At 36.0% G+C, this 13,505-nt stretch overlaps 1 protein-coding gene across 35 annotated transcripts in view; it reads right to left on the reverse strand.

The window, feature by feature from the left end:
• The window catches only part of LOC145524092 (platelet glycoprotein 4), a 210,929-nt gene that overhangs the window by 34,597 nt on the left and 162,827 nt on the right, over positions 1 to 13,505 (reverse strand). For 4 of the 35 annotated variants that reach the window (XR_014067156.1, XR_014067157.1, XM_081535624.1 and 1 more), the window contains one exon: positions 6,086 to 6,223. The exons of 23 other annotated variants lie outside the window; for them this stretch is intronic. The gene's annotated coding sequence lies outside the window, so the exon portion shown is untranslated. Of the gene's footprint in view, positions 1 to 2,178; positions 2,442 to 6,085; positions 6,224 to 13,505 lie in introns of those variants that run through there. 8 more of the 35 variants (XR_014067160.1, XM_081535628.1, XM_081535629.1 and 5 more) reach the window with 3 other exon arrangements.

Genomic DNA, 13,505 nt, shown 5'->3' on the forward strand with positions numbered 1-13,505 from the left:
CATGTATAAAGTAAGATTATAAGATGAGATCCCCATTTTATCATTTAAGCAGCTGAACTGGTTCTTCACTCAAATCCTTACATGGAAGACCAAGCCAAGTGACTTAGATTATAGCTTTTGTGGGATCACTGAGAACCTGATTCCTAACTTGGTCTCCTGTGTCCCACCTAGCACTATCTTGTCCCACATTTAGGATGCTTGAGGAGCATCTCTGTAGAAACCTGTGGATTGCAATTCATTAAAAATTGGGACAGGAAATCCTGAGGGTCAAATTCTAGTTTCATTTATATAACATCAGAAATACAACTCAAATCATCTCTTTTGGAAAGATATTTTCTATACAAATGCCAAAAAATTATTTAATATTAATGTCCTTTGCAGTTCTGTCAGATGGAATATAAAATGATTTTAAAATTACAAATCTTTTATTTCTGAAGTGGATATAGGTGTGTATTATTTGTCCATTCCCAGATTCTGTGCCATCACCTAGTTGAGAATATGTCTGACCTTTCCCAGAATCATTATCCTTTATTCAAGCAGTCCCATGGACTATAGGGAAGAGTCCCAAAGGGCAAAAAGTCCCAAAAAATTGGCTGGTGACCCAATGTGTTCCTTCAGTGCCTTCTTCTCTAAACATGAAAGCTCACTATTATGCCATCCAAGGACTCTGCGCCCAGAGATGTCAAGTTATGGGCAGACCTGGGTACTGCCTAGACTCTGTCTGCTTTGAACTTAAAACTGAAGTGAGATAGTGCACACAGCCCAGTGCTGTTGTGTCAAGTTCACCAGAAAACAGATGTGTCGATAATTTATTCTGCTGAATTGCATACTTAGACAGTTACTAGTCTAACACTGGTCTGGATGATGTCTAAGCAAAGATAGTAGTGTGACTCACATTCCTGCATACATGTACTGATATTTTTGACAGAGACTGACTTAATAAACTTTTTCAAATTTTCAATTGGCCAGGTTATTTCATTATCTTGATGCAAGTTTTTTTTCCTCTAAAAATAGGTAAGATATTTTATATAAATGTAATCCTTCTTTATCAATGGCTTTGCTTTCCATGGTTTCACTTATCCACAGTCAAAAGTGGTCAACTGAAGCTAACTGAACCTGTAGAAAGTAAAATCTTGGATGAGGGGGGACTACTTAGGGTTTGGTGCTATCTCTAGGTTCAGGCACCCACTGAGGGTCTTGAGGGAAATGGTTCTCCCCAAGAATATGGGGGAACTACTTATTTTTGTTCATTTATTGTCAGGATACATTTAACAGGAGGCTTCCTGTGTGCTGTTTTCAGTCTTGCATTTATTCTATGTCCCTTAACAGCACCTGAATACAGGTGCCAGAGAGCTGGCAAGCCGGCTTTTGGGGATAATAGAAATTCATGTGTCTCATTCGTATGGAAATTCCATACGGTGAACAGCAGCCATTTACAAGTCTCCTCCTTTCTGATATGTAAAGTTACTTTTACAACCCCCTCTCTAGAGAATAATTCTAGGCTCTGGCTTTCTAGGTGACTTGTTAGATTTTTGATCCCTGTCTCTGCTAAAAAGGGCTATCTTGTAAGAGAGTATATATATGCCCACAATATGTTGAATAAACGCCTTTATTCCACCAGAGCACTGGTCCCCGTGTCTGTCCTCACTCTCTCGCTCTCTCCCTCGCTCCATTTCAGGCTGCTTCCATGGAACACAGGTGTCCACCGCATCTACTTACTTGCCCGGGCTTTCAAGACCTCCTCGAGAGGGCGCCCTGAGCCTCCGTAGACGGTGCTAGCTCTTTGTCCTAGAGTTATATTGGCAGACTGTGTAAACCAGGGAATATCAGCCTCTTTTCTTCCTTCTTTTACTTTCTTATCGGTCAACTCTGTACCCCCAAGTTCCAGTCCATTAAAGGACCACAACAATTTATCACGCTTCATGCCTTGTCACCATGAGTAAGTACTGTTATTATGATCATACTTCAAACTTATGCTTCATACTACAAAATTACAAATACAAGTTGACCCTTAAACAATGCAGAGGGGTTATGGACAATGCAGGCAGTGGAAAATCCACATATAACTATACCATCAGCTTATCTGTGGTATCTAACCAACTGCATATATTGGATCAGATTGTACTGTAGTATTTATTGAAAAGATACTGCGTAAAAGTGGACTGACAAAGTTCAAACCTGTTTTGTCCAAGGGTCAGCTGTAATTTGTGCTTTCCCAGGAGGCTCAGTGGTAAAGAATCTGCCTGCCAGCGCAGGAGGTGTGGATTTGATCCCTGGGTCAGGAAGATCCTGTGGAGAAGGAAATGGCAACCCTCTCCAATAATCTTGCCTGAGAAATCCCATTGGACAGAGGAGCCTAGCGGGCTTCAGTACATGCGATGTTGCAAAGAGTCAGGTAGGACTTAGCGCCTGAGCACACATGTGACTGTAGTTTTATTCACCTGAAGCAAAGGAGGAACCAACAAATTAAATAGGACATGCACTGAATACATAGCAAAAAGTTCAGGTTACTCAGCGTGCTGTACTAAATAACAGCTTTATAAACTGTAGTTTGTCTCCACTGTTCTCTCAAATGTAGCTATTTAGAGCATATAAAATTTGCATTTTGCACACATGGTTTTCTTAGTCATACAGATTCTTTCACAATAAAATTTATTTGCTAATTTTAGGTTAAATTTTATTCCTTACCCTTATTTCTTCATTAGAAATAATAATTTACTGCTTGCTTAAAGTACTTCAATTTAGAAAACAAAAAATTCACATATATAGGAAAGAAAACTTATTTCTGAGACTTATAAGAAGAAGGACGAGAAAATAAAGACATTGTAAGATCCCACTAATCCCATAACTTTCTTGAATCTGTATGAAGATCAGCCGTGTCCTATCAGTTCACAGACCATAAATCCTCCTCTTTTTGTAGTTTGTGAATGTAACTACACGTGGGCTGTTTATTTTCTTGCTGTCAAGTCAACAGTGTGCTTCTAGATGAACTTACGAGTGTATGCCTTTCCATGTTGGAAACCTGGTGGCAGGAACTGAGACTGAGCTTTAAGAAGTGTCCCCATAAGTAGGTCAGAATAATAAAGAAACTTCCCAGAGAATTTGTGATTTTTTTCATGTGTGTATAGAGCTGTGTTTCCTTGGAAACTCCACCTATAAAAAGGCATGGCCAAAAGGTACGGTGTCCTGGGATGTGAACTATGAAACTTTAAAACAGTTTCATATTACATACTTGTGGTATAAATGAATGCTAGGACCTGGATGACATTTTCTAACTCATGAGTGAATATCTCAAATTTCCTATTCTATCCATAAGCCTTCCTTCTGCTTTTCCTCAGAATAGGAAACCAGATCACAACATCTCTGTTTTCTACTAGACACACAAGTAATTATTTTAATACACAGTCTTTTCCTCACCTAATATAGTATTTGCCCACAAAACCCAGGTTTGGAGTTTGGGGGTGATCAATTCAACAACAGGTTGAATATAAAAATTAGCTTTCCAAATTAAGTTCCTTCTCACACTCGTACTTGACACGATACTAGGTGTGTTTGCAAAGCCATGATTCCCCAGACATGAGTAAGATGCAGATTCATATCAAGCTGGTTAAATCAGTTATTTAAATCTGGTTGTGTTTTATCAAGTGGATACAGAAGGTCACTAGACTAAGACTTATTTTACATGCAATCCCAACATATGAGGGTAGTTAAAAAAATAGCTATTCTGATCAAAGCGGGCAGGAACGGCCCTTTCCCCTTCTAGTCAGATCTCATTTGGGCTCTGAGTCATCCCCACAGAACCCTAGGGCTCTGTAGAAAATGTTTAAATAACTAGATTTGGAAAGCTTCATCATTTTCTTATTGAAGTTACCATAATCTTTTTAATGTATATGGGCATTTCCATCCTATCAGAATATATGGAGGTAAATATATATAATAGAAAATGTATAGATATTTATAATATAATACACTTCACTAAATTATGCCTTTCAAATATAACAACTTTTTTGTGGCAATCTTAAAATAATTAAAACAATAATTACATTGACTTCATTATCACACTAAATGTTCTTCTAGAAACACACCAGTCTTTTGGAGTAGGTTTTAGAGTACTTGATTATAGAGATTACAATAGATTTGAAATGATTCTCTTAGAGTCTTATCGGTTTAAATAGAATTATCTAGAACCATTCTTGATTTTTGAATCCTGATAGAAACGCTATTGTTTCTTTTTCCCCAACCCAACTCTTACTATGAACAGGAAGATACTATAAGATTTTCAATAGTTATTATTCTGGGCTTTGAATTCAAGTAATTTAGGTTTGCTTTGCAGGCTAACATTATAGTTTCTCTGTGGCTCAGTTTTCTCTAAAATAGGTATATATACATCATATATGGTTATAAATGTCAAGTAAAATTCAGTGAGAATGAATAAAATTTCCTATTGTAGCACCTGTTATTTGAAATATTATGAAATATATTGAACTGTAACATAAGAGTAAAATATTATTGTGAATTGGCCAAGTATTTTTAAAAATTCTACTAAATGTCTCTTTCATAAATAATAAATGATCATTTCTAAAACTCTTAGATTATAATAAAATCTGATGAGATGGCTTATTCTTAAGTATACAGAGGTTTAGAATATTATGCAAATGAAAAATCAACTCCTAGGTTAGAATAATTCCTCAAAACTTTCAGCCATGATTTGGGCCACTGAATTAAAAAATACCTTGTGATTAAATCAGAAAATAGTTACATAATCAATTCTTTCAGGACGAAAAAGTCCACAAGATTTTTTGCCTATATATAGTGTAGCAACTATAACTCCCAAAATAAATTCCAAAATTTTCAGTGCACTCTGTCCAGTACCTCTCTAATTATAGTTTTATTCCTCTCAGTTTAACTTCTATCTGATGTTTGTGTATTGAATTTATTGTTCTGGTCTCGTAATGATTCTGGTAAATGAAAAAAATTTCTTTGTAGTTTTTTTCTCTCATGAAATCCAGTGGACCACTGGACTCTCTATATAACAAAATTTTTGAAAAATATTATTATGGTTCTTTTTTGATTGATTATTAAGAGCACTGTTTTTTGTTGTTTTTTTTTTTTTTACTAATTTAAAACTACTCACCAAAGAACTGAAAAGTACAAAGATTTTAAAACCATTTTTCAGTATGTTACTTGACAATTCTAGATACTGTTTGAAATTTACTTTATAGAGAATTTATGCCATTTACAGTTACGTATGAGTTCACTTACTATAATTAATGTATAACTTTTAATTTCTCCAGAATTATTTGTCATTTATTAGTAGTATCATTCAAGAAAATAATTTGCTGTTATTTGTAATAAGCTTCCTAAAAACACAAAAACTTCAGTTTTTAAAAAATTCTATTACCAAATTTTGTATAATTTATACAGTTATATAAATCAGAATCATTTGGAATTAATATAATTTACCATTCCCAGAAGCAAGTAAAATTCAGTGAGAATGAATTTTTTTAAAATGCTGAAGAGGAATATATCCAAAATATACACTGCTGTTAACCATGTAGACAAAGTCAGGTTCACCAAAAAATTGTGACATTAAAAAATAGAAGATTAAATAAACCAAAGACTCTCTAAAATAATAAGTACTGATGCATTTCATATAAGGAAGCATGTTGGCATAAGAGTGGCAAGTGACTTTAAAGAACTAATCCTACTAAACCGATTTTTATTTATGTTGATTTTCATTCATAATTTAAATTAAAAACCATGCATAAATACTCTGAGTAGACAATAAAAGTTCTGAAGTAACAAAATTGGATAGTACATCATTTTAACAAAAACTGTTTATGCATAAAGATAAGGTTTTAAACACCAAGAAGGAACATGACACTGATTATTGGACAGAGTTCTAATATTTCTTAAACATAAAAGGTAAGGTTGATAACTTTGGAAACAGCACAAATCTAGCTTTTAGGAAAAGCCTAATGATTTCAAAAAACAGTTCCTGCTGACTGCTGCTGTGTATATAGTAGTGTCATCTCCTGTCATTTAGGAGACAGAAATTAAAAAAAAAAAAATCATTATGACTTACCTTTAAAAAGACTAAGAAATATTTTCCGATCAAATGTTCCAACATTTGAACAGTCAATTCTTAGTAGGACCAAATGGTATCCTGCAGAAAACCCTACACTGAAATCCTCATTATAAAAAGTGTCAGAGTTTAAATATGCTTTAAGAAAAAAAAAGAGAGAAAGGCAACGTCAGTCAGATACCAATGAGTGGTTTGTTCCAAGAGAAGTTTGAAAAAAAAAAAAAAGGAAACCCCACACCTCCCACTTAGAGTGTGTGGGAGGGGTGTGATAGGTCTTAAGGGTCTGTTTTTATATTGTAGTGAGGACCTATTACCTATATCTGAGATCCTCTGCTAGTATTTTTTTTTTTTTCCTTTTGGCCATTTTCCCATCCAAGTAAGTCAGAGGCCAGAGAGACAAAAGGAGCTAACTTGCTGAGCAGCCTGACATCTACTCTTTTATTATATTAATACAGTCATTATTCCAGATGATAAACCGGGCCTGGGGGTGGAAAATGTAGAATAGGAAGAATTACCGGACTCACTTTCCTGCTTGAAACGTCTATTTCGTGAAGTTTAAATAAAACGTACTTTCTATGCATCATTTATGCAAAGTATGTCAAGCCTAATGATTCTGAAAACAGTTGGACTTTGTTGATCAACAAGGATGACAAACAGACTTTAAAAAAGGAAATAGCCTACTGTTCTAACTGGAAGCTCTTCACTATTTATTATTTTCTGTTAGTCTTACAGAAATTTCATGAGCAGAGCAAAATCCTTCTATGAAAACCAAGAAGTTGTATTTCTCTTAGATCTCTTTAGATAAAAAGACAACTTTAAATAATATTTAAATAAAATTTCATATTAAAAGCCATCCTAAATAGTAAAAGTATATAATGAAGTTACTTTAAAAGAAACAATAACAGGCAGAAATACATTTACTTCATTAGATCATATTTAAACCAGTCCTCACTGGGCTGTTTGTGCTGTTGTTTCTAGGCATGTGTTGGATTCTCTCATTTGCTAGCTGTGCAATACAACTGGAAAGGAACCCAAAGCAATATTTTACCTTGAGCATTGCTTTCTTTTTCCAGGATATTTTTATAGACAAATTTATTTAAAAATTAATAAGTTATAGAAGTCTAGTTATATTGGGATTGTTTTTCCAAATATCTGATCACTTAATTAGGATAAAGTAGAAATGGCCTTGTGTAATCTCATTATGATTTATGCTTTTCATTTAAAAAGAATAAAGATTTTAGATAATTTAAAAAGATGATTCCCTTATCACTGTGACATTTATCTTTCTTATATTAATAAAAAGGTAATATAAAGGCTAGTTTAATAATTATTTTTATTACAAATATCTATTTTATTGTATTTAAGCTGCTTTGGTACATTTCCTTCTCAGCCTTAATTCTCAAAAATATACAAGTACATAAGTACACAAATACCCTCCAGTGTGACAATTCAGAAATAGCCCACCAACACAGAAGTTCAGATGCTATTTTAAACAGCCTATCTTAAATGCACTGAAAGGATAATTGAATTGTGTAAAAAATGAACATTGTTAGAGTAAGATATTTCAGAAAAAAAACATATAAAATTGATACCTAAGTTGACACTGAACTTACTTGGATTACTATTTAATCAGTAGTCTGCTGCTGCTAAGTCGCGTCAGTCGTGTCCGACTCTGTGCGACCCCACAGACGGCAGCCCACCAGGCTCCGCCGTCCCTGGGATTCTCCAGGCAAGAGTACTGGAGTGGGGTGCCATTGCCTTCTCCGTAAGAGCTATGAAGTGCAGTGAAGTGAATGACATCTAAATTCTTTGTCTTTGGAGAGGAAAATGTCACACTTTCCCATGAGCAGCTCAGAGTCAAATTTACATTCCCACAGGCAGCTATTAACTGTTTAATTCTGTACACAACAGTTCCTGATACAGGAAGACACAGGAAACCCAGAGCCAAGTAAAATCTGCAATCATTTGTCTGTATTTTGAGCGGAATGTTCACCTTGAACAACAAGGCAGAAAACTGCTGCACCCATTTCTCAGTAATGCACGTTGGGGTTTTCATTTTTAAAAGATTATGTATATGCAGTATTTTTAAGGGATATTTTTATGTGAGAGTATACCTTACCTTCTGTAAGTCCACTAGAACACTAGACAGATGTAGCAGAATGAAAGATCAAACTGTCAGTATGCTAAGTCAGCCAAGGCACAGTGCTTTGCAAACTTTTTACCTGGAAGATCACTTAGAATTTGGAATCAGACAGACTACAGTGACTCACGGTGTACTACTGCTAGCTATATTGACTGGGGATTAGGAGTTAACTAACAATTTATTCTTACTTTCTTAATCAAAAAATGGAGAAAACTAAATAAGAGAATCATAATAAGGACTAACTGAGGTGGGCTGTGTGCAGCACTTGACAGCGGCCTGACTATGAGGCAATGAAGTGCTTCCCTTCCCCTCAAGTCACTCCCTTTCTCGCTTCTGCTCTGATTACTGGAGATCACGCGGCACCATCAGACAAGCATTTGACTTTTTTTTTTTTGGTCCTTTCTCTGCATTTGCTAGAATGTTGCCTCCATGGAATGAGAGACCCTTGTCTGTTTATTGCACTGCTGAAGCCCCAGGAGCACAGAGCAGGCTCATAGCTGTAATCAGTTGAATGACTGGATGCACATGATTGTCATAACCACAATAATATTTTTGAAAGAAATGAGAATGGCCAGAAATAAGAGGTTATTATACTGTCTGTTCATACCACAGATATGCAGTGCTTTGAGATGAAGGGCATATGCTATGGAAGTAAATGGACCTAACTCAGAATTTGGAATTCATCCCTTCCTACAGTGTGTGACTTGTTGCTACTACCTTACCTCTCTAAGTCATAGTGGAAATAGCTCCCTCTCAGAATTGTTGCAAAGGCGAGAGGAGTAATGTGACGAACTCAATGCAGTCCTTGATATATATAGTATTTGCTTAATAAATAATTTGTATGGTGGTCATTTTCTATTAAACAAATTTTTATCTTAGGGAATTCATTAAGGTAATATAGACAAGTAAAAAATATTGACTATTATAAAATGTGTAAAATGAGAATTCTCACTCAAGCATCAATTTTATTCCTCAGAAGTGACCAATGTTAGGTATGCCACCACCACCTAGGAATTTTATAAATTTTAAACTTACATATGTATATAAACTTGTAAGTATACACTTCTGTATGTTACAAATTTATAAGTATAAACACAGCATATAGTCATCATTTTACTGATTTCCTTTCTAAGTATAAACTTAAAAGTTTATAACATATATATATATATATATATATATATACACACACACATATGGACTAAACCATATACTGAATCATACTTTCTACAACTTGTCTCTTTAATATTAAGGACTTGGAGATATTTTCATATCATTGGTAGTGTTAACTCTCTTTTTTCTTTCTCCATTGTTGAAAAAATAGTCCTAAAAATGTACCATTGTCTTTTTTATTTATTTATGTATTTTTTAAATAAATGTATTTATTTTAGTTGGGGGCTAATCACTTTACAACATTGTAGTACCATTGTCTTTTAAATGACCAATATCATAGGTAATAGAACTTTTGATTTTTCTATTTTTTCCCATTCGGTCACACCTTTCTTCCCTCTTACTTCCCAGAGTAAAGAATCTGCCAACCCATGCGGGAGACACGGATTCAATCCCTGTGTCAGGAAGGTCCCCTGGAGGAGGAAATAGCAACCCAAACCAGTGTTCTTGCATGGAGAATCCCGTGGACAGAGGCTCCTGAGGGGCTACAGTCCATGGGGTCGCAAAGAGTTGGACATGACTGAACATGCACATACACACATAATGGAAAAGCCTGAACAAACTCTTTGGCTAACCAAATTGTTCTTTGATCTTACAAAAACAATGCTAAAAATTCATGTACATAGATAATTTTGTTTACTGTGCTAGGACACTAGTAAACAGCAGAAAGTGAAATTTCTGGGTGAAAAGTATGTACTTGTTTTGGCAGGGGGAGTTTCGCCAAATTTCTGTTCATACATGTATACAGCAATATGTGAAAATATGTTCATACATTGGTCACACTGGCTCATACTAAACTTTGTTTGTAATAAGTATTTATTTTATTGCTAAATATTTGAGTGAAGTTTCACCTATTGTCTAAAGCATATTAGCATTTATATTTTTAAATATTTGTGATATCTTTTCCTTATTAGCTAGTAAGGAAATAACCAGTCTTCTGACATTTGACAATTTTTTAAAAAAAATTTTTTTGACTAAATTTTATTTATATTGAATTTTTAAAATACTGAAAATTTCTATTTTTATGCCGTTAACTTTCATAGTAATTCCCTTTTAAGTATTATGTCATGCTTTGAAATGCTTTCTCCAAAAATAGGAAAAATAATAAACTTTAGTCTAGCATTTCTATGGTTTCAAAAATCCTTTAGAATATAGATTAGCTGATTCATGGAATGTAACACTTGTGAAGTAAAAGAGGAAGAGTGAAGTACATTGAGTAGTTATACATATTGCAACATATCTGAGAAGCATACATAATGCATAATAAAAGTTATAGAAGAAGAATTGCATGGCATGGCCCAAGTTCTGACAACAGCTCTATTAATAATAACAATAATAGGTTTTGTGAATGAGCAGCCCAGAGTCATATTTCTAATTTCCTTTCTTGTCAAAGAGAGTAACTACAGAACCTACCTACAGCCTCAAGCTGACAATGAAGTCATATGGCAGATTTGTAAAGCTTTATACAGATTATATGTAGTAGATAAAAACTTTTAATTGACCGTCTTTTTTTTTTTTAACAGTTCAGCAAATGAAAAGAATTTTAGTATCATATGCATTACAATTCTAGATTGTATGGTTAAGCAAAGACCTATAAATTATGATGATGATGTAATAACAGAGTTAACATGTATTGAGGGTTTATCTGCCAGTTGTTGAAATAAGTGTCTCATATATGTTATCTTAGCGCATGTCCAAGGAGCGGCGGCTGCACAGGCACAGGAGGGCCAAGAGGAGCTACTCCACATTCAAGGTCAGGAGGGGCGGCCATGATGAGACACCCCTTGTCCAAGGTAAGGAGCAGCGGCTGCACTTTGCTGGAGCAGCCGTGAAGAGATACTACACGTCCAAGGTAAGAGAAACCCAAGTAAGATGGTAGGTGTTGCGAGAGGGCATTAGAGGGCAGACAAACTGAAACTATAATCACAGAAAACTAGCAACTCTGATCACACAGACCACAGCCGTGTCTAACTCAATGAAACTAAGCCATGCCACGAGGGACCACCCAAGACAGACGGGTCATGGTGGAGAGGTCTGACAGAATGTGGTCCACTGGAGAAGGGAATGGCAAACCACTTCAGTATTCTTGCCTTGAGAACCACATGAACAGTATGAAAAGGCAAAAAGATAGGACACTGGTCGGTAGGAGCCCAGTATGCTACTGGAGATCAGTGGAGAAATAACTCCAGAAAGAATGATGGGATGGAGCCAAAGCAAAAACAATACCCAACTGTGGATGTGAGTGATGCTAGCAGCAAGGTCTGGTGCTGCAAAGAGCAGTATTGCATAGGAACCTGGAATGTTAGGTCCATGAATCAAGGCAAATTGGAAGTGGTCAAACAGGAGATGGCAAGAGTGAACGTCGACATTCTAGGAATCAGCGAACTAAGATGGACTGGAATGGGTGAATTTAACTCAGATAACCATTATATCTATTACTGTAGGCAGGAATCCCTTAGAAGAAATGGAGTAGCCATCATGGTCAACAAAAGAGTCCGAAATGCAGTACTTGGATGCAACCTCAAAAATGACAGAATGATCTCTGTTCGTTTCCAAGGCAAACCATTCAATATCACGGTAATCCAAGTCTATGCTCTGATCAGTAATGCTGAAGAAGCTGAAGTTGAATGGTTCTATGAAGACCTCCAAGACCTTTTAGAACCAACACCCAAAAATATGTCCTTTTCAATATAGGGGGAATGCAAAAGAGGGAAGTCAGGAAACACCTGGAGTAACAGGCAAATTTGGCCTTGGAGTACAGAATGAAGCAGGGCAAAGGCTAATAGAGATTTGCCAAGAGAACGCACTGGTCATAGCAAATACCCTCTTCCAAAAACACAAGAGAAGACTCTACACATGGACATCACCAGATGGTCAACACCGAAATCAGATTGATTATATTCTTTGCAGCCAAAGATAGAGAAGCTCTACACAGTTGGCAAAAACAAGACTGGGAGCAGACTGTGGCTCAGATCATAAATTCCTTGTTGCCAAATTCAGACTTAAATTGAAGAAAGTAGGGAAAACCACTAGACCATTCACGTATGACCTAAATCAAATCCCTTATGATTATACAGTGGAAGTGAGAAATAGATTTAAGGGACTAGATCTGATAGACAGAGTGCCTGATGAACTATGGATGGAGGTTCATGACATTGTACAGGAGACAGGGACTAAGACCATCCCCATGGAAAAGAAATGCAAAAAAGCAAAATGGCTGTCTGAGGAGGCCTTACAAATAGCTGTGAAAAGAAGAGAAGCGAAAAGCAAAGGAGAAAAGGAAAGATATTCCCATTTGAATACAGAGTTCCAAAGAATAGCAAGGTGAGATAAGAAAGCCTTCCTCAGCAATCAATGCAAAGAAATGGAGGAAAACAATAGAATGGCAAAGACTAGAGATCTCTTCAACAAAATTAGAGACACCAAGGGAACATTTCCTGTGAAGATGGGCTTGATAAAGGACAGAAATGGTATGGACCTAACAGAAGCAGAAGATATTAAGAAGAGGTGGCAAGAATACACAGAAGAACTGTACAAAAAAGATCTTCATGACCCAGATAATCAAGATGATGTGATCACTTACCTAGAGCCAGACATCCTGGAACGTGAAGGCAAGTCAGCCTTAGGAAGCATCACTACAAACAAAGCTAGTGGAGGTGATGGAATTCCAGTTGAGCTATTTCAAATCCTGAAAGATGACGCTGTGAAAGTGCTGCACTCAATATGCCAGCAAATCTGGAAAACTCAACAGTGGCCACAGGACTGGAAAAGGTCAGTTTTCATCCCAATCCCAAAGAAAGGCAATGCCAAAGAATGCTCGAACTACTGCACAACTGCACTCATCTCACATGCTAGTAAAGTAATGCTCAAAATTCTCCAAGCCACGCCTCAGCAATACGTGTACCGTGAACTTCCAGATGGTCAAGCTGGTTTTAGAAAAGGCAGAGGAACCAGAGATTAAATTTCCGACTTCCGCTGGATCATCGAAAAAGCAAGAGAGTTCCAGAAAAACATCTATTTCTGCTTTATTGACTATGCCAAAGCCTTTGACTGTGTGGATCACAATAAACTGTGGAAAATTCTGAAAGAGATGAGAATACCAGACCATCT

This window comes from Giraffa tippelskirchi, chromosome 10, assembly GCF_054371585.1.
Source record: "Giraffa tippelskirchi isolate mGirTip1 chromosome 10, T2T-mGirTip1v1.2.pri, whole genome shotgun sequence".
NCBI classification, from domain to species: domain Eukaryota; kingdom Metazoa; phylum Chordata; class Mammalia; order Artiodactyla; family Giraffidae; genus Giraffa; species Giraffa tippelskirchi.